Source organism: Tinamus guttatus, unplaced genomic scaffold, assembly GCF_059628265.1.
Source record: "Tinamus guttatus ecotype Peru unplaced genomic scaffold, ASM5962826v1 Tinamus_guttatus_pri_ptg000112l, whole genome shotgun sequence".
Taxonomy (NCBI): domain Eukaryota; kingdom Metazoa; phylum Chordata; class Aves; order Tinamiformes; family Tinamidae; genus Tinamus; species Tinamus guttatus.
In genome coordinates, this window is record NW_028288646.1 from 1,387,427 (window position 1) to 1,408,264 (window position 20,838).

Below are 20,838 nucleotides of genomic sequence, written 5' to 3' on the forward strand. Positions count from 1 at the left end.
ATTAGAACTGCACACTGCTAGCGAAGGCAGCGCAGCTGCCTGGCCATGCCTCACTGGAGAAGATGCTCTGTGAGAAATCATCAGTCCTGCTCGAGGCATAAATCACAATAGCGAAAATCGTCTTTAAAAGCCTGGCGCTCCCGAAGGCTCAGCTGGCAAACAGGAGGACGGCGAGATTTCCCTCTCCAGACCCGTTCCCATGGAAACCAAACTTAAAGGGAAGACAAGAAACGAAGGAGGGTTTTCATTAATTCCTCGTTTAAACGCTGGGCCTGACATTGCCGCTGAGACATTCGGTGCCGCGATCTGTGGATGCGGAGAGCGAGAGGCTGTGGCGTAGTCGCCAGCTGTGGGTGGCTTCTGCTCATTGGTTTTAATAATTGCAACCTGCTGGCACTGATCAGAAAGCGCCGCAATGATATTAATGCCAAGTAAAACCCGGAGGCACCAAGGGGCTGGTGCGGTCCCGTTGAGGTCAATGGGAGTTTTGTGTTTCCGAGTTCCCTCAGATGCCAGAGCAGCGCAGGGGCTCCCCAGAGCTGGTGCTGCTCCCACCTGAGCGGTCAGATAAGGGAACCAGGAGATGACTTTAGGTGAAAATGCTTCTCTGGGATATGACAGGAGCTTCCAGAGGGAAGGAAAAAGATTATAGGAAAGAGCAAGACAGCAGAGAAGATGCTTCAACATAGTTCTTGTTCTACTTCTGACACAAAGAAGACAGGGGATGGTGATGGTTCAAAAACATCTTGAGGAAAATCATGATGAAAAGTACATTATTTTATGTTTTTCTTGGTGCAGACATCTCCCTGGGTTAGCGAGGCAGGCTGTGCACCAAAGGAAATAAAACGAAGCACATGCTAATTAGTGTGCTGTGAGCTCATGTGGCATGGAGATCCATAAAGTTCCTTCTGCAGATGGCCCCAAACCTTCCTCATGGGGTAAAATGGCAGATGACCAGCAGCTTTCATATGCCTGATCAAACAGATCAGCTGTAATAACACAACACTGCAAGCGTTCAATCAAATTAAGCAGGTAGGTCTCAGCTTGTATTTCGGCTTACAAACAAGGCAGGGTGCGTGCAGGGAATGTTAACTAGGACAACAGCGCTTCAGCACGCGGGGTGCGTCAGAGCAGAGCAGGAGATCCTTCCTGTGAGAGACGGAAAGATGGAGCCACAGCCCTGCCTGGCTCCACCTCACACTCTGCTCTGAGCCCTATTCCCTTCTCCGTGCCAGGGGAGGTGGCATTGCAAGTTTCTAGCATAAGGGCCATGCAAGGAGGGAGGGACCATGGCTCCTCACTGCTCTCTTGTGACTTTATGGTGGGTATTAAGATGACCATTCCTGCCCGAACGGCTCTTGCTCTGTTCTGAGCTCCCTGGCTGTGGACATGGGACCAAACCAGCACAGCTGTGACAGCCCGCAAGCATCGGGAGATGCGGCAACAGGACGGCTGCTGACCCAGTGATGGGGGAATGTGAGATGGAAGTCCATAAAACCTATGAAGGTCCATGAAGCAAGATGAATAGATCTCAATGCGTGAGGCAGATCTCAGCCTGCAAGGGTGACTGTGAGTCCACAAAATGCTTTGAGGCACAGTCAGTGAACCCCCATGTCTTCCCAGTCCTTCTGTGCCTCGGGAATAGCCCAGGGACATGCAGGAGCGGGAAGGGTTTGGGACTGCCCAGGTCCAAGAGCCTGGAAGCCCTAAAAATCAGGGTTGGCAACAACATGAGGCGGTGGCCTCGTGCACCTCCCTGAGCTTGCAGCTCAGAGAGAGTTATCTAAGACCAAGGGGTTCACTCAGCTAGAAGACCCTGTTTTGGTGACTTCTCACTGCTTCCTCTGAAGTCAGGACTTCAGAGCAATCTCACACTCTGCTCATAGGACAGCAGATGGGCGCTTATTCTGTTTCTACCTGCTGATGCCAAGGATGTTGCAGGACTACCACCTCCGTGGCGGTCATGCTTGCTGCCATCTGATGGGGGACCGTGCCAACAAATGACTGCTGCTAGGTTCAGGATAGTTCCACGTCTGGTTATCCCCACGTTTCCAAAAGGGATTATCCTCACGTTTCCAGAAGGCATTTCAGCAGGACAAGGTGACGATTTCAGCTCCTTTCCCCTGCAGCTGTGGCAAAATCCCTGCCAATGACTACTAGCTTCACCATATCCTGGAGAAGCTGGGTGCTCCTGACATTTGGATGCATCCAGAGCTCATGCACACAGGACTGGTGCTGAACCTCCAAAGAGGGAAAAGTTTGGATTCGGATCTGGAGCTAAACTCTGCTGCCAGCCACAGAGCAGGACCTGGCAGAAGCTGCCTTCCCCCCGGAGCCTTTTGCCAGAAAAGAGGCTGTTGCACCAACTGCTACTGTTCTGGTTTCATTCGCTCCTGCCAGCCAAACTCCTGATCAGCAAATTAAAGTGAACAGAGTGCTCATTTTGGAAGATGGGGAAAACAGAGTGAGACTGAAACAGAGCTTCTCACCTGCATCTCAAAACAAGCAACGGGCAGGTGCCCCCACGTCACAATGCAACCTTACCCCATTGCACAACATAGATCAGCTCTGCCAATGAGCTACAGTCTCTCCTGTAGCCCCAGTGTCTGATTTTGCAGTCAGCAAAGAATCCACTGCTTCAAAAGTCTGCAAGAGTAAAAACATCCATCCAGAACAACCATCGATGCTTGAACCCCCAGGGCACACCCTTTTCCAGCTTCAACCACAATTTGTTATTCCCTTTTCAGTTGATCCGTGTAACCTCAGAAGAGAGAGGAGATAACACAGGAAGAGGTAAAACATCGTTGGGGTAGAGTGTGATGTCTTGCATTAGAATGAGAGAAAAACAAACTCTGAGCAACTAATTCCCAAAACAGAACTTGAGCTTTTGAACTGCACGTCTGTTTCCTTTGGCAATGGAGGTCTTCAGAGGCTACCAAAATATATGTTGCAGCTGTTGAGTTTTCTGGTTGCCTTTGAACAATACATTAGTAACGGCCTGTTCACCCCAGACTGTTCTGTGTCAGACCATGGCAGGGCATCGCACTCACAGCTTGATATCATTGATATTAGGCAGTATAGAAAATTAAGCATTACAAGTCTGTCTGAAAGTTTCTTCAAAAAAGCATTTCTGATCAGGAGGCAATCTTCATTCTGAATCCTTTTTTTGTTCTCTGTTTGTGTTTATACCACATATATTTATGTATGCTATGCTTTTGAAAATAGCCAGGGTTCAGGTGAGTGCAGCTGCAGCTGTGCTTACAGTTGTTTCATCCATATCATGTCTTCCTTCATGTTCATAATGTACAGCGAGTTTGAGTGCAGGCAGCTTGGCCTCTTGCTTCTTCAGATTCTCTCTGTAGCGAGGAAGGAAAAAAAAAAAGGACAAATTGAAAATGCAGCTGCAAATAAGTAAAAGAAACACCTGTCAGAGAATTTGAGAGATCCTTTATCTGAAGCTAATTTAAAATTGTTGCTAAAATAGTGACTATAAAATTGACATTACTGCTTCAAGTCAGGGTCCCTTTTGCCTCTCTCCAATATAAAAGTGTTACCTAGCATTTTTCACCAGCATCTCCCCAAAAAGGATTTTAAATGTGCAATATTATGAGCCAAGTAAGAGAAAAAAAAAGTAATGTAAGCTCTGTGCAGCTTGCTGCTTTCTAAAGTGCTTTTCATTATAGCTGAGAGGCAGGTGCTGTGAAGAACTGAGTCATACCTGTTTTCCAGTCCTTGAGTCCCTATATTTTGTCTGATCCTTGCATATTCTCTAGTGACATACCACCTCAACATGAGAGGTCAGCAATACCTGCAGTCGCTTATCTCCTGGACTTGGTAGCTGCTTGGTGAAGAGGAAGATGTCTTCTGTTTAGCTACCCAAAATAAAAATAAACAAATAAATAAATAATATAATGGGTTTATTTCCCTTGGGTTATAATTAAAAGGCTTTGATAACATGCCAGAAATATTGTCCTAATTATGTAAGTATTAATAGCGTGTTGTTGCCAAGGTATTTTATTGATATACAAACTGCCATTTTGCCGAGGGAGCCATTCAGTGGTCCTTGGATGAGGACGTGTATGGTGTGTGCTCAAACAGCGTCCGTGATCAGAAGAACAAATCTTGATGGCTGCTGAAGAAGAACGGGAAGCTTCTGTCAGGAACCGAGCCAAGCTTTTCTATAGGGGCTGCATCATTTATGCATGGCCATACTGAGCCGGCCGACAAGCTATTGCAGCTGCCCGTGTTTGATAGCACAAGCAGAGCCGTTTTTAGGCAATAAAAATGCCTAGTTAGTGAGTGCTGTTGCTTCAGAAATGGCCACTCCAGTATCGCACATTGCTACCCATGTAAGTGCTATATTTAAGGGAAAACAACCACCGGCGCTTGTGCCTGGCCCCGTATGCCACCCTCGAGCTGGTTGTAAGGTGGACCTAGCACCTTCTCTAACGTGCTCTGAATGAGATAACGCATCTGAAACACCAGAAGTGGCTGCCTCCTCACTCCTGCTAACCCCATGAGATCCCTTCCAAGTCTTTTCGCTTGGGCACCTGTTGACCTTCACTTTCAGTCCTCTTTCCTCCCTAGCGCTGAATGGTCACAGTTTTCTAAAACCATGCTAAAATCTAATAAATATTATTATTTCAAAATGGGTCATCTGCATATTCCATAAGCTAACAATGACATTACTGATCAAAGTGAAATATGTTCATTTTACCAGAACAAATTATTTCCTACTGAAATAAATTGAATAAGGCTGAAACAATAAAAAATGTTACAGATCTACGATCAAATTACATTTTACTGGATTTTGTTGATGAATGAGGTTAGATAAGGCCTGAGATTTTGCCTTCTACTTTGCTGTTATGAATTAAACATGAAAGGAGAGCAGAAATGGCAGTTTAGGCACTGGGACCAAAATAAATACAAGGGAAACAAAGAGAAAAGCAAAGACAAGAAAATCCAGTTAGAAGGTGGGTTCCAAAGGGCAGTGTAAGGGCAGGGACTCTGTCTCACCTCCTGACCTTGGGTCACTTTATTTTCTTTTTCTAACAAAACCCTCTGAACTCAGGGATTGGGGAAAAGAAACTTGGTGATTTGGGGATTGTTGGTCATGAGAGACTATTTCTTCATAGTCTGCTTATTGCCAGAAAACCCAAGCTCCTCATTCAGATCGATTTCTCAAGGATATCCAGTCATTTGGCAATTGCAGCCCTCAAACAGGCAGTTAGAGCGTGAAGGATGCTTCTGTGAACTTCTCCAGAAGTTCACAGATGGTTTCACATACACTTGGCCTTTTCAGAGAGTCACCATGGTCAGGAACTTTTTTTTTTTTTTTTTTTTTAATCATATGTGCTCAAGGGAGAAGTGCAGAAGTGCAGAAATTTTATCTGTCCTAATCTTTATCACCCTCTTGTCTTGATCTTACGGTGTCTCTGGCTGGCACTCACTGCAATCAAGTTCTTGGCCCCAACTATATCACATTATATTTTTATTGCACTGGTTTTAATATGCACTCTCTTAAATAACCTTGCTGTTTGTTAAACCTTTCAAGGCTTGCACGTTACATACTTTGCATTTCTTACACATATATATTTCCATAATGCTCTTCAGGATGGGATGTTCCACCTCTTCCTTCCTTGCTTTATGCTGCAGATGTGATCCATGCCTGCAGCACGTTACCTATTTATTCCCTATAGAACAAATGAAATGTAATCCTTTTAGGGACACCCTGATACAAGCCACTGTGGCTCTCCTGCTTTCAAAATCTCTGCATCTACTGCTTGATAGCCCACTGATTTGCCATTAAAGATTTGCTGTCGTTGCAGACTCTGGCTCAGCTGTCTCGCAGATAAACACCAAAGGGTGCAACTGGGCCCAGCTGAGGTTTTGGTAATCTCACCGTCCCTGCTCTGCCTTGCTGTGCATTACGAGCACTCCCAGTGCTCCAGCTACAGCTGAAATGCTACACGTCTGATCCAGAGTTTGGACCAGCATTAAAACCAGGCATTGCCTTTGTCCTCGGTTGGGGCACGTTATGCTGGGATGTAACAGCTCCCTAAGAACAAGGTGGTTAAATTAACTGAACTGTCTTTGCTCTTGAGGAGATTTCCTAAACAGTGAGAGAATCATCATCCTGGCAGTGCTAGGAGTAGCGAAGTTGGAATTCTTGTCAATTTGTGCCTCGTTTGACTGATTTTGTGTTCTTCCTCTGACTTTAAAAAGCTCCTTCCCTGTCCTGTAAATTGATAGTCCTGTGCGGTCCTTTACCGAGTCCTCTGATTTCTTTTCTCTTATTGATAGACTTCACTGACATTGCTTTATTCAAAGGCATCGAGAACCTAAAAATCTCCAAGATTACTCTCACTGTCAAAGTTTCTATGCTGCTGCTGAAGAAAAGCTGAACAGAGGGAGTCCCCTGTGCTTGCCAGCCCATCATGGGCTTTCTAGCCAAATCCACCACAGAGGGAAATCCCCCACTGCATTAGAAACACAGACAATGTGAAATCATCGTGATCATTGCACACTAAAGCTTGGCTTTTGAAAATCAAGGCAGGTCATGCTAAGTGTCCTCACATCTCAATGAGTCATTTATCTGGCGTGATCTCTATTCTGAGCACTTTCGGGTCATCACATTTTTTTGCTCTTGCTTGATTATTTGATTGAACCACAATTACAGTTTTGACGAGGGACTTTGAAGTGGCTGTTTGAGTAGCAGGCAGAGTCACATGGCAAATGTAGGAAAAATGTGTAGCAATATCCTCTGAACCAGATGGGTGCTTATCTGAGAGGTTGGTGCCTAACAAAAGGTCTGGATATTAAACCACCCATTGCTTCTGCTGAACGACAGTGCAAATTATTACTGACAGCCATTCAGAGGTGCTTCAGTTAAGGCCCAAATCTGTGCAGGTCTTCACTAGAAAATTTCCTAGTATTTTGAAAATATTGTGATACATGCTCAGCCTAAGAAATCATTGCCCCAGTCAAAGATAAATCTCAGCCCTAATAATTGCTCCTCTAACCTCTAGAAAAAAAAAAAAAGTGTTAGATATTCACCTTTCTCTTAGGAATTGTGACATCTGTCGCAGATAATAACATTATTTTTTGAAATTTACAGCAATTGCCCGTTCTGACTTCTCTAGGAACGTAACTTGCGTAAGCTGTTTTTGAGAGTGTAGAGAGCGCGCAGTAGATGATTCCCATTCTTTCACGGTTGCTAGATTGTATTTGTAAAATGTGACCCCAAAATAGAAAGACGAGTGTTGTTTGAACAGCTCGAACTTGGTGTGAAGAAAGCGGCTTCAAAAGTAGGGGCAGATCCTCCAGCCTTTGCTCAAGTGAGTCATCTCTGTGCACACGAGTGGAGCTGCCAGGTTCTATCAGCCGGTAGGCACGAGGCTGGAGGTCCAAGTGCGTGTCGCACGGGGACAAGGACGTGGATGGCTTTGGTGTGGCTGATCCTCCGCATGTTGGCACACGTGTCTATGAGCCTACAGTCAGTCGTGCATGGAGAGGTGCATGTAAAAATGGTAAAAAACAGCAAAACAAGATTAAAAGATGTCTTCTCTCACCTAAATGCACACTCCATCACATGCTATGTTGTGCCCCACAAGGTGCTGTTTTGCTTATTAAAAGGCTTCCCTGAAGAAAATCATTTAAAATTGAAAAGCCATGCAGCCAAAGGTTGAAGGAGGCCAAAATTTAGACTGCCCACACAACATTATTTCTGTACATCTATGTTTCTGCATTATAATGGAACACTGAATGTCATGATTACATAGCATTTAGCTTGCTTTCCTATGGGAAGGAGGCTTATGTGATCATGTTGTCTGTGTAGGTGTATGTCTGCTTGACAGTTGTCCCCTCCCCAGCTTTTGAAACCATCAGCTGGTTTCAGCCAAATTTGAGAGAAGGACAGAAGTCTCAAAAAGAATACATTGCCACAGTTATGAGGAAAGCCAAGGTCTGCTGAGGAAAGAGATCCTAAAAGAGACCCAGTGAGAGAGCACTGGCACTCTGCTGCCAGCCTTTATTAGACATTTCATGTCTCTTATTAGACATCAGCCCTTACTAGACATTTCATGAAGCAACCAGAGGGAGAGGAGCTAAAATACTCCAATTGTGAGAAAAGCCCCATGTTTTATTATACATTTATATACACGTATATATTATACACATATACATGTATTATATTGGGCAAAGTCAAGTTTTATCTCCCATGCAATTTGCCTTTTCTATCCTACAGGCAAACCCCTCGGAAGGGACTAGGACATGAAATCCCTCAGAGAGAGGAGCTGTGGGGAGAAGAGCGATACTGCTGAGTGTGAAGGACCTTGCTGTCTTTAATTTTGTTTTAAGATGGTTGGGTCGGAGGTAGGTGTGAAAAAATGAACATAGATTGCCTTGTGGCTTGTCCCATCTACACCTGCCAGCCGTAAGTTCTGTTCCAGCTCAGCCTGTCACCTCTGGGCCTTGCAACTCTCTCTATCTTCCACAGCAGTTTCTGGTAATTACTTTTTGATCACGTTGGAAGGCTGGAAATGAGCAGAAAGCTGACACCGATGAGGTCAGGGAGATGCTTGTCCTCCAAAGAAAGAGGCAAACAGGAATTTTTTTCCAGGGGAAGAGGCTGAGGGAGGGGCAGAGCTGAACTGGACCAGGAATTGTAACCAGGAACCAATATTGCTAGTCAAAGATGAACCCTGATTTAAAACTATTGCTTAAATGGAATGATATTGTACTAAGCAAAGAGATTCCACATTCCTCGGGTTTCGAACAGTGATTTTCAGACCTAAGTGTGTATTGGGAGCAAGTGTTCTGGGTTTAATTAGATCTGTGTCTGAGCTGGACCATCTGATGGCAATGATGACAGCTGGTACCTATGGACTATAAAGACCATATTGGTGGTTATCTCCTAAGGGGAAAAGAGAGACAGATAATTGGTAGAATAATAGTAGCATAATGGAGCATGGAGGGATTAGTGAGCATGGGGAAATGAGGAGGATTGTAACAGACTCTAAAGCTTTAGTATTCAGAAGAACGAATGCTTTGTAGGTTTTCTTTGCGAACCAGGGTTTAGAGAACAAGAGATGAAAATACTACACTGTGAGATATATGGCCTATTGGAAGCACTTTATGTCAGCTGGCTTATACAGAGAGTTGGAGATTGTATCCCTTGATATGCCGAGAAAAATGATTCTTTTTCCTCAACCTTCATAGCTGCAAAGTTGCGCCCACTGTATTTCAAACTCCTCAGCATTTGGCAGACCTTCAGTATCTCTGCTTAACTGCTAAACCGAGAATTCCTCCTTGTAAAGAGTTTTTACCTCACTTCACAGCCAAAATTGCTCAGCTTCTGATTTAGGGATGTGCAGCAGTCAAAATAGGATGATGCCTCAGCTGCCTGCATCCTTTCCAGCCTCCCTCGTTGCCACACAGATGCTGATGGAGATCTCCATCTTTCCTGTGTGCCAAAAGCCAGCAGATTATAAATCCACTATTGATCAGTGTTCCTGCTCTGGGAAAAGGATGTAGGAGATTTTAAAAGGTATGCAGGAGATCTTAAAGGAGTAAGGTCAAGGTCCATGCTCCCGAAGGCAAAAATCTCTCCTTGGGCTCTACCCACCTTCCTTGCTAAGGAAGATCACCACGAGCACTGTGGCAAGGCAGCTCCTTCCACCCTCAGTTTTCCAGGATTGGATCAGTGTGGTTAGAGATATAGGGATGGGACAGAAACTTCACAGGTTGTCCTAGCTGATGACCAGGCATAATTTTTTCCTAACAGTGACAAGGTGACATACATCTCTCGACATCCTCTGAGATAGCGGGCCGCAAGGTTTCCGCAACCACAACCACCGAGAAGACTGGCAAAGCAGGGCGGACCATCCCCCTGAACACAAACCTGCTCAGCTTGGCATTGCTGCTGCTCTGCCTGCCAAAGGCAGGAGATCTCACCCAGCCCCTTTGCCTGGGGTTGCAGTGCTGCCAGAGAAAGTTTCTTGGAGCTGTTCCTCCAACTCCAACCAGTCCCTCCTCAGCGTGTGTGATCTGAGAGGGTCCAAGACTTGCAAACTGGGGTGGATTTGCCAATAATAAAAGTGCTTCCCTGATAGTGATGAGATGTGCCTTTGCCTCTCCTGAATTTCAATCCATATTCCAAACCACAGCTTCTCAGCAACCCAAGATGGGAATTATTAGCGGTGAGCTTGTTCTATGAAATACTTCAAAAAGAAAAATAATGAGGAGTCTGTAGGTGGATCAGAGATAACCCCTGAGATAGGTTATGCCAGCCGACAGTGTGTTTCAGAAAAGTTATGAACACACGAAAAGGAGGGCATCTCAACAGCCAAGTTTTAGACGACGTTTGTAGCAGATCTCATAGCTCTTTCCCCTTCTGACTCCTGACCACACACAGGTCCTGCCAGACCAGGCCCTGCTGTCGGTGCTGTGCAGCTCCCTCTTCCTGCCCCGTTCATGGACATCGGTGAGAGCACAGCTTGTAGCCATCAGCGCTGTGCTCCTGCAGCAGGCGGTGGTCGTGGTCGCACTGGCTCATGTCCCGAAACATTCACTCTGACACCTGTGTCTCCCTCCAACCCTCTGCAGCCTAGACCTGGGTTAAATGAAGATATTGAGGAGGTGATGCTTGATTAGAGCCAACAGAAGTGCCAGAGGCTCAGATGTGATTCATGAGCTTTGTTGGATGCTCACGTTTGCCTAATAAGTTTCTTGCTTGTGGACAGCATAATAATGACTAAAAGAAATGTATGAAACTTTTTGCATTGATCTTGATTTATCTACCCTTGGAAATACAGTTTTTTGTTGCTTTGTTTTTTAATTTTATTTTTGTGGAAGCCTTTTAAAATAATGCAAACATCGAAGAATTAGTCTTGAAGTGTTGCATTCAGTAGGTGACCGTGAGTGGATCCTCTTGTCTCTCCTGTTTTCATCTTTCACACTGTTTTGAAGAGGCAATTAAAACCTCAATGACATTTGTAGCAGACAGGACAGACATGAACAGCATCTGACCCTTGGGATCTAATGCGTGAATAGATATGTAGTTTTCATTTTAAAGCAACTGAATTCTCCAGCAGTTGCCAAGGACACTGTGCCACTGGCACCACACAAAGTTTTGCAGGCCTTGACTCCCTCATTTCCGCAGAACGCCCCGTGAAGTCCTTGAGGCAGCAGGCACCTGAGCACCCAGTTGGCTCCTTCACACTTTGGTCTTCAGAACCAGGGCTGTGGACTGGGGTACGTTCCCAGGTGCTTGCTTAAGGAGGTGTAAAGTGGAACTGAACTGAACTGCACTGCAAGCAGTGCGATATTATACATTATTAATCAAGCCGCTCTCCATCCTGCCAAGGGTCTAGAATCACGACTCTGTGGACATTTCCTAGAGCAATTTTGGTTTACATGTCTTACCCCTGGTTATACATGAGTCATGAAGGTCCACCCACCATGGCTGACACAGGCAGGTTCTCTCTCAGCGCTCTGTTTGGGTGGCTGAGTCTGGAGGGGTGGAAGGAATGCAGCTGCTATAGAGCAAATGTATCCACGCATGGCATTTAGTGTCCATTTCACTTTCCATCTCAGACCTATTATTTGTATTCTGCTTATGTGCTCTTAAATGGCTGAGTCTCACCTGGATCACAGGAGATGTAAGTTACCCTGGAAACGGCAACAAATCCTTGCTAGTTACTAGACAGCGTCCTCCGAGCCGTGTGTGCTTTGCACACATCAGGAGTCCGGAGGTGTTCTTTCCCTTAAGTTGCTATTTTTCATCATGCCTTTTCTGTCCAGATGTGGACTGATTGCTTTAATTTGCGGTCTCTTGATTCTCCGGGAACACTCTGGGGAGGAAAATGTATCAGGAACAAGCAATGAGAGATTGGCTTGGCCAGCTTCATGCAGCACAGGCATTTCTCTAGGTAAGGGAAAACCTTCATAGACTTAGTAGGGGAGGTACAAAGCAGATGAACAGAAATTAAAAAAAAAAGAAAAGAAAAGAAAAAAGAAAGAAAAAGAAAAAAAGCAGTGGAAAGGATCATTTGTCTTCCATGGCCTCAATGCACATGCACTCCAGGCCTCCTGCATTTAACGTGGTCCAATTAGTATGTTTGAGATGGAGAGGACCCAGCCCCTGCTTCCCTTGCTGAACACATCCCAGCTGCTGTGCCTGATTATGGGGCAAGATGCTCAGCCAGCAAGCCTGCTCGTTGCTCCCAGGGTTATGGAACAGCTCATGCTAAGAGATTTTAGCATATGGCTTGTTCGGGTGGTCCAGTTATATCCCTCTTGTAAAACGTGTCTACCTGGAAGACCTGTAAGGCCACTTTCTCATCCATAACTCCCCCATGCACAGTGCAACAAGAAGAGATAAAAGGCAGGTGGAAGAGAAAGATGCCAAGAAACACAACACAAAACCGTAGTGAAGGTGGTAGCGGGGAAATGCCACCCTTCTTCTTGTCCTACAAACATAGTCTTTTGTTAGCAGTCAGAGCTTCTTTTCCAATAGCAGCCTCTACTGGAATGCTGGAGATCCCACTCCCAAACACATACTGGGCTCTTCAAAATTATAGTATTTTTTAGAAGTCTCCTTCCAAGTGACGAGCGGTGTTCAGGAGCAACCATACTTAGCCTCTCTCTTTCATGTATGCCTAGACAGCCCTATTCGCAGAAAACCATTTCTGGAGGTTTTCATGTGGAGGAGAAGGGATTCAGCAGCAGAGCTTTGAAGAGATATACAGCCTGGGATATGGGCCCCTTCCAGAGTATACCTTGATGTATGCTACAAGCCCCACTCCATGTTAGGGATGTCACTTAGCTGGGGTCTTCCAGGACTTGCCATGACACCTTCTGCACAGAAGGTGCTTTTCCAGCACCATGGGAGCTTCCCAGAGCTCATATAACCTGAGTTCAAGTCAGAAACAGGCCTGGGTCTTGAGTGGCCAGTAACTTCTCCCTCATGGACTGATGAACCAAACTCAGAGACCGGAGTGCCAGACAAGAGATTATGTGGGTAAAACGCTTGCTGGGCTATCTCTGCTCAAAGGGATCATAAAACATTACCCCTAAACACAACAAGATTTGCAAGACAGGAAAAGTAGTAACAGGGAAGGAAAACAGAGGATAAGAAGGAATTGGTGAAATGATTTGACTAGTCTGATAAATGAGACAGCATAGTGAGAGCCCCTCTGGAGCTCTGCAACGTTTAGGTGGCCTGTTCTGAGGAGGCAGATAAAATGAACAGTGGCAGATTTTACATCACTACCCCACAAGCTGGGCTTTCCCACAAAACACCACCTCAACTTTTATAGTGCAATATATAGCTGAAGCTTGGCTCTCCCTGCTCCCTGGGAAGCAGATTCAGTCAATGAAACTGTAGGAAAAAAAAAGGTGAAGCAACTTGCTTCTTCTGGGAGTAAGCCCTGAGTTCAGCAGCAAGGTGGTTAACCTCACATAGACAAACAACACCAGTTTCCATCTCTTGAGCTCCTTCTGAGCAGAAGCGTGGTTGGTCTACCGTGAAAGCCATTGCACTCCTTATGCATTTTTCACCTAAGATAAAGTAGTCCTTATCTGAGGGGGCTACAGAGTCATTACAGATACACTAAGGAATTGAGCTCCTTTGAGTCCAGCAACATTCACCCATGCGCTCAGTGGAGGACTATCTCGTATTCCGGACTTGTTCTAACCCCCCAAAGAGAAAGAACAGAACCTCTGTCACTCTTCCACATGTCTATCATCTCTGAAATGGGGTCAGACCAGAACAAATGATGAATCATAAAACACTGGTCGGAAGAGACTACCGGAGGTTTCTGATCCAAGTTCCTTCTTTGAGAGAAACCATCTCCAACACCAAGTCAGCTCAATTGCTGGTCATTTTTTTCCCAAGGCTAGAAAACCTCTGAGCACCCAAGTTCTCCAGCCTTTCTAGGTGACCTACTGTGGTCAGCACTGCTCTGCCAGTGAAGAACTTCTCCCTCTGTCCTAATGAACCCCCAGGTGACAGCTGGTGGCCATTGCCCCTTGCAGAATGATTTGTCATTACTGAGAGGATTTTGGCGACATCATGGTGACTCATCTCCAGGCACCTGCAGTTAGATCAGCCACAAAGCTCCTCCTTGCCCAAAGGAAGAAGTCCATCATCCTCAAACATTTCTCATAGCTTGTGCACTCAAGACACCTCACCGAATGGGTACTTACCTGCTGGGCCCACCTGCTTCTCTCGACTTCTACTGGAAGCCAGAGAAAAAGGGACTTTGGCTAAAGTTCAGTCTAACAGTGGGGTTAAGGTTAGAGTTAAAGTTAGGGTAGGGCTGAGAGAGAGAGAAAGCCTGAAGCAGAAGCAGCAGTGGGGATGGAAAGGAGCTGCTGAAGGAAGGCACCGGCTGCCAGAAGGACTGTGCTGAGACACCTTTGTCACCAGGACCCAGGCTAGGTGTCCTGACTTCATAAGGGAGCTCAGCTGACCAGGAGGGTTAAGGTTAGTTAGGGCTAGGGCCATGGTGAGGGTTGAGAGAAAGAGAAATTGTGGGGCTGGGTTGTGAGTGGGGCTGGGAAGGGGAGCGGGAGTGTAGCATCATTCATGTCTTATTTTTATGAAATGATTCAATGATTCTGCAAAGTTATTTGTAGCCCTGGAAGCTGCAGGGCTTGGGGGTTATAAAATATGACATTGTCCATCTCCTTTACTGGAGCTGTTTACAGAGCCCAGCTGGGAAATGTCTTCCCCAGCTATAAAGTATTTCCTGTGATGGGAATTTATGAAAGGGTGTATCCCATGGCCTCTTTTAAAAAACATGTGATGAGAGGGTTTCTTTTGGAGGAAAGTGTTTTGCTTTTTAGGCGTTTTTTATTTTCTTTTGTGAGAGTAGACCAGATATTATTGAGATACACTCTAAAAATATCTCCAAGGATATTGAGGACAATATCCACCACCGTATGATGGATGTAGGTTCCCTTGTGGTGTGCAGGAAGAAGAACGTTTGGAATTGGGTAAAACTCATTATGGGGTGGTTTTAAGGGGCTTGGAAGAATGTGAGACTTAATATGGGACATTAGGGAGAGGACTAAGGGTAGGGATCGAGGCGTATTGAGAAGAAGCAGGGGAAAATGGAGGGAAAATGACATGGGGCTGCTCAGTAGACTTGTCTGAGCCCTTGATTGTTTCCATCTAGACTATACTGTCATTAAAACCTGCTCTAGCTCTGTGTGGAGTGGGTGTGCTGTGTGTTCTGAACAGCAGCCAGCGTCGGGCTGGATGCGGCGCCGGTGGCACCTGCCAGCAGGGAAAGTCGTTGCTTTTCCAGAGCAGCCTCTGGTGGGAGAATTTGAAGCTTCATGCAGTATTAGACTGAATGCAATCTCTAGAATATATTTTATAGAATATATTATATTCAAACAGAAAATACTGAGAGCTGCAGATATCTTGTACGCTTGTCACAGGGCTGGAGCAACAGCCTGACCTCAGTCCCAAAGGCTGGTATTTCATACAGACACTGGGAATCGGGAGAATTTCGATCATAGTCTGTACATCCTGCAGCAGCCTCATCAGCTTAAAAGAAGGCCTGGCACAACAGCCAGCATTGCCACATCGTGGCTCCTGAGGAGACATGTTAAGCCCTGGAATTGCAGACACTGGTGGACACCCGTGGCTTGGTGTGTTTGCTCCTTCACCCGTCCACCTCCATCCTGTCCATCCCTGCCCATCTCTGTCACGCTATGATCCCTGTGGCCTCCTTCCTCCCAGGACTGTGTTCCACCTTAGAGTAGAGATGTCTTTACCTCCTGCCTTGGGGAAGCTTTCAGGTGACAATGGGTTCTAGCTTTGCAGACCACAAACTGCAAAAATGGGTTAAATCCAGTTGCTCTCAGGCACCTGGGCAAATTAATCATGATTGTCTTAAACCAATCTTGACAAATCACCTTCATGTTGCACAGTCAGGAACACCTTGGTCCGTTTGGTCCTTCACCCTTGTGCCTCTCTGACCCTTCCTGACTGTTTGCCTCTTCTGGGGGGGTGACCTCTGGGTACCACTAAAATATGTCAGCAGTGACAGGAACAAAAGCCGTGCAAAGATGTGGCCAGCGGGATCCAGATCCCCCATCCTAATCACTTGCAGAGCCATTACAGTTTAAATAACACATTTTTTTCAGTTCATTTTTAACCCATGTGGACAACATACAGGAGAGTCACTAGTGTTTATCTCCCAGTAGTATTCGAAGGGAGCCTTTTCAGCACTGCAAATCACATACATGTATCCTTAGCATCTAATAGCGATATTGCAAATCCAGCCATTTCACTTAGGCAATTCCAAGGCTTACAATATAATAAAAATATAAAGTAATAAGAAAAAATGCTACTTAATGTCCAGTTGGATAGTGCCTGCACGACTCTTCGGTGATGGCACCATCTGATAACACCCATGTAAGTTCAGGTGTTGGTACATGTTGGGAGGGAGGATCGTAGAGGAAGAAACCAGAAGAGACGAAGAAGGAGTATGTGCCTTAAGGTCAGAAAGTTGTCAGCATCCTCAAGTGATGCAATCAGTAGCACTTTCAAGCAGTCTAGGCCAGCCACTCTTTTTCTTTTTTTTTTTTTTTTTCGGAAGATGTCTGCTTTTGAGAATTGCTTTTGAATATTTATGTCTGTGTTGCTTATTTGGAAGAAGCTGCAGCTGCAGCTGTTCCCGCTGGAGCGACAGCAGCCTGGGCTGCTGTCTCCTACAGACCTTCACTTCCCACTCTCCAGGATTTTTTTTTTTTTTTAAGAAGAAGGCCTGATGTGCTGCACTGATTCAAAGCCAGCATGATTAGGAAGCATAATGGGATTTATTGCTGGTTTAAAGGGCAGTGTAAGACAACAGATAGGCAGAGCCCGGAGGAGCGGAGCGGGCTACAAAATAACTACTGATAGGACAAGAGGAAATAGTCCCAAGTGACGCCAGGGGAAGATCAGGTTGCATATTAGGAAAAATTTCTACACCGAAAGAGTAGCCAAGCATTGGAAAGGGCTGCCCAGGGACATGGTGGAGTCACTGTCAGTGTTCAAGAAACGAGTAGATGAGGCGCTTGGGGACATGGTTTGGCAGGCAGGGTGGTGGTGGGTGCACAGTTGGACCTGGTGATCTTGAAGGTCTTTTCCCACCATAATGATTCTCTGATTCCATGATCAAGATGCTGGAGTAGGAGCCTTTGGCAATTGCCGGGCCAGCTCCAGCTGGAGGACCTGGAAGCCTGAGAGGTACCATGAGAAGATGAGCTTTGCGCAGGCAACACCTACATCCTTAAAATTCCACATGTGGAAACTCCTCATTTATACAAATGATTTTGCAAAGTTCCTGCTTCCCTTGGTCCACAGAGCCAGAAGCCTCCAGGAGACAGGTTTTGAGGGAATGAAACGGTGGGGGCCAACACTCTCATTCCTCACTGACTTCTATCTTTGTTAATGAGCACATGAGAAAAAATGAGTTGTTGGCTGAAAGACGTTGGCAACTTCTTTTTCTAAGTGCTTTCTGTATGCTCGTTGAAAGAGATAACTGCTCTTGTAGATACACTGTGCCTCCCCCGCCCCGCACAGCAAAGCTAGAGAAAGGTGACACAAAGAAATACCTATTTTGACAATATTGTTTTTGTGTTACCAACCTGAAAATGTCAGCACCTCAATGCACAGCACATCCATTACTGTAATAGCAGAAACAAAGAATAACTCTACATATGTAGGTGTTTACATCAGCAAAACAAAGGCTTTTGTCTAAGGTGACAGTATTGCTCCACCCAGCAATGTCTAAGATTTTTTTTCTGGAATGAAAATCGTAGTAGTTCAATATTTTGCCTTGAAGATACATGCAAGAAAAAGTCCGTAAGTTTTCATGAAATGTCTTTACTGCCTTTAATTGTGCCTTGGTAACAGCAATTTTTTTTCCTGTTGTTCTTGTCATTAACACATAATATTCCTTAAAAGTCCTCTTAAATATCCCGATTTATCATCTGCCCACCCCATGCTGGCCTTCTTTTTACTGGCTTTTTTGTGAATTGCTTTCCACATCTATCTGATGCTACAGAGGAAGGGGAGCTGGGTCTCAAACGGGAATTATTCCTAACAAATGCATTAATAAATGATCTCTATGTCATCAGCCCCAGCACTTTAATATTGAGGCTAATAGGCTTTCTGCTTCTGCACGGAGGAAAATCCCCTCGGCATTTTGTCACCAAACAGAGTTTCCTGATGTGCCTCGAGCTGACATGTCACTCCAGAGGCTGGCAGCACAGAACAGCAATCAAATGCATTCATTTGGTCGGGAGCTGCTTGAAGAAATGTTACCTAGCAATTACAGCAACAATTTCCTGTGAAATAGATTCTGTTTCTCCAAAGGAGATTCTGAAAAATCCCCCGCTGACATTTCCGCAGAAATGCCTCACAGCTTGTCCAGAGAGGCCAAGCTCTTCCTGTCGCACCAAAGCTTGCAGCGCCTGCAATTTACTGCCTCACTGTTTATTTTAATGACTGTTCTAGGCAGTGGCTTGGCCCTGGCAAGAGGAGATTAGCATGTGTATTAATGTGGCTCCAAAGTTGACTCAATTTGCACAAAGTAATGAAAAGCTTCATTTGAACTCTCCACAAATCTGGTTCCCCCCGCCCCCGACGTTTGCACCACACACTTCATAGAGGCCTCAAGAGGCTGCTTCAGAGCAAGAAGAGATTAAACTGCTCAGAGAAATCGTGTTCCCAACGTGCATGAGGGCTTTCCTGATCCGCGCTGCCTATCCCGCACACCGCGGGGCACTGGCTGGGAAATTATGGGAAGCTGCAGTGGGATGAGGCGCCTGCCGGAGCAACCGGGTTAGGGGAGACCTTCCCTTCAAAGGCGCCTTCGGGAGGGCAGGGGGAAGAGCAGGATGGGGGCCGAAAGGGCAGGAAGGCAAAGCAAGAGGGAGAGATGTGGCAGTCAGCAACCTTGGGCAGGAAGGCAAAGCAAGAGGGAGAGACGTGGCAGTCAGCAACCTTGGGCAGGAAGGCAAAGCAAGAGGGAGAGACGTGGCAGCCAGAAACCTTGGGTGGCCGGTCCTGAACTCGGAGGAGGTGGAGGGACCGAGAATGAAAACGCAGAGGCTGATGGGGAAACCTTCCTGCAAGCAGCCCTCGTTTGTGCAAACGTTCAATTTAAAGATTGTCTGCATGACTGAAGACTCCTCCGTGTGTCTGTGAAATTAAATCTTGAGGCGCAAGGCAACATCTCGTAATAAATCAATTTGCCAAGGCAGTAGGGTTTCCAAAACTGGGCACGAGGAGGACGATTCCAGCATGATGCTTGTTCTGTCACTGCTTTAGTTGCCTAAAAAGAACCATCATGGCTAGATATATTAAATATAAATATATTTCACACATTGCTAATGTTGCCTTTCCACTTAATAAACAACAGGATTTCCACAGAGATATTATTTAACCCCCAGCTGCCGCAGAGCTACTTTTGATCAAAATGGGGAAGGACACGGCTCTGAGTGGCACCTGAGACCTTGTGGAGAAAAGGATGAGAGCCACAAAAGAAGGCTGGGTTGGCAAAAGCAAGAGAAAAAGGCCACGTTCAAACCCTCTTCTCCCCTTGAAACATAAAGCCTGAGAAACTCAAAACCGCCCCCCTCTCCCCCAAACGAGGATGAGACCACTCTTCCCACTCAAGACAGCTGATTTTTCAAACTACGAAACAATTTGCCTGTTAAAACTGGCAGTTTCTTTATGTTAAACGTATTACAGATATGTATTCACTTGTGACACTGAAAATCCTTCCAGACTTTTCAGTCCATGGATGCTGTGCCTCGGTTTGTGCACATATGCAGTAAAATAAACCAACTAAAAGCATCGTCTCAGTGTGACTTGTTGGGTCATTGCTCTGTTCATATAAATGAATGCAGACACAGTCTGTCACGGTAGCGTTTTTTCCCCAAATTGCAGTGAAGCAGATGGTATTTAATATGTAAAGTGTGTGACACTTCCAAACACGCTGCCAGGGTCTGTTGTATAAGACCATCTACATGGGTGGATTGTATTTCATCCCTTTCCAGTAACTCCCTTAAAGGGATGTGAAACGTTACCTGAGAGAAGACAACTGATTAAAGGCCAAGTCTTAACACTGCTCTCCCTGTAGGTGCCACATACGCACACACACATACCAGAACTAAAGAACTGCAAGCAGGGATGTAGCTTTGGAAATAGCAAATTTATTTCCTTCTTGAGACAAAAGAGCCAGCCTGCTCTGCAAAGTAACTGACAAAGTAAGATTTACTATTCTTTGATTTTCACATTGCATTTGCTTAAATGACAGGGGTTTTTTGAGGGATAAGCCTTGCAAATCGACAGCTCTTGTAGATCACCATTTTATAGCTAAACCTCCAAATCTGGGGGTTTTACCACCTCTTGTGCTGACACCAGCTCTCCCTGCTGTAGTACAGAAATGATACTGCACATACACAAGCCCCTAATTGCACAGGCACCCAACTGCTTGTATTTCAGAAATACAGGTGATGGCTGGAAGTGAAAGGTGCCATTTTAGTTTATACTCCCCCAAGGAAACTTCAGCTGAGCAGCATCCTGCCCGCCAGCCTCAGGATGCAGCAAAACAGTCAAGCAGCAAACGGACTTGGAGCAGGGCGGGAGAAAGGAGGAAACTGCCAACCCTCCTGCAAGGCTGGTTGCAAAGCTCCCTAAAAATATTTAATTTTGTGCTAACAAAAAATGACTGTTTCCAAGTAGCAAGTGTACACTGATTGTATTTTTAACAAGCAGGTTCTTTTATCAGTTTGCTTTTAATATTTACAGAATATCTTAATATTTAC